The sequence below is a fragment of the Sinocyclocheilus rhinocerous genome, unplaced genomic scaffold (assembly GCF_001515625.1).
Source record: "Sinocyclocheilus rhinocerous isolate Xijiao unplaced genomic scaffold, SAMN03320098_v1.1 scaffold82, whole genome shotgun sequence".
Lineage (NCBI taxonomy): Eukaryota > Metazoa > Chordata > Actinopteri > Cypriniformes > Cyprinidae > Sinocyclocheilus > Sinocyclocheilus rhinocerous.
Window position 1 is genome coordinate 791344 of NW_015644168.1, and position 1439 is coordinate 792782.

Here is a 1439-nt window from a genome sequence, read left to right on the forward strand (position 1 = left end):
GAGCCGTTTTAGGTAGGCGTGGTTGACTCTTAACTTTTATAAAGAATATCTCTTTGGATTTGAGACTTTAGTCTATGCAACTTTACAGATCTTCTTTATGCACCAAGAGCTTGTAACACTTCAAAGAGAAAGGAAAAATTGAAATAGCATCATATGACCATTTTAAAAGGTTAAATGGTGCTGAAAAAAAAATAGAAAAATTAGTCACAAACAAAAATCTGTCACGATACTGTCGATGAACACGCACTAAGACGAAGATGAAGATGAACAGTGTTTAATCAAACCACACAAAGGTAAATCCACACAAGGGAAGGCTGGTGACACATGTAACATTGACGAGACCTGACAAACTCAAACTGAACAGACAGGAATCGAATACAGCGACCAAACCAAGATAATTAACAAGACACAGCTGAACATAACGACGAAATCAAATCAATAACCATGACAATGAACAGACCAGGGGGGGAAATTCCAAACAGTGTGACGGTGTGACAAAATCATGGACATGATTTTGTAGCAAATTGGCTCAAAAGGGAAATGTATATAAATAATTACAATTAATTATAATTAATTACAATTATTTATATCAGCTGCCAGTAGTAGCAGAATTAATATTGTCATCAACTAATCTGTTCGTCCAGCGAACATTCAGTGTAATTTCATATCAACTCTAAGAAATGAAATTTTCGTGGCCACAGAAAATAACCTTCTTACAGTATTAATGCATTAGAGCATTTAGCTAGATCGGATCGTAAAAGGGACATTATTCCCAAAGCGGTGACAGAATCAGAAACTCATGTAGTTTGTGCACCCAAAGTTTTATTAACTAAGCACTAACACACATAACTAATCTAAACAAACAAACATACAATCACTTATACATGGGGGAAGGGCAAGTGAGACTGGATGAATGAAGCCATTAGAGAAACAGGGAATGAAGCTATGAAAAGGAGTCAGTTAACCTTTGAGTGAAACCATCAGCGCCGTTTTACTTATATATAGCTTATACTAAACCTCTGTGTTGTTTAGGTAAATGTACGATACTTGCATTTCCTTGGTCGTTGACGAGTGTCCGGATGCAGTCTGGGATGAAAGTCTTGATGGTTTCAAGGTTTGGACTTGCGATCACGTTCTTCCGGGTTTGAAGAGTGATGAACTCCAAAGATGTTCTGACTCGATGGTGATTGGGAGTTTCTTCCCAGTGGAAAGTGAAGAAGAGCTAAGAGAGACATCAGCTGAGATCCCAGGGTCTTTTTTGAATGGAAAGACAGGGCAGAAGCCTGGCACAAACTTAAGGGTTCCAGAAGAGTTCTAGCTCGGCATCCCCATCTTCTCAGAACCTAAAAGAACCTAGACTGATAGGAAGCTCATAGAAAATAATGAAGTAATTTCCTATAGCAGTTTTTGTCTGTTTTAGAGAGAATTAAGTAGGGTGG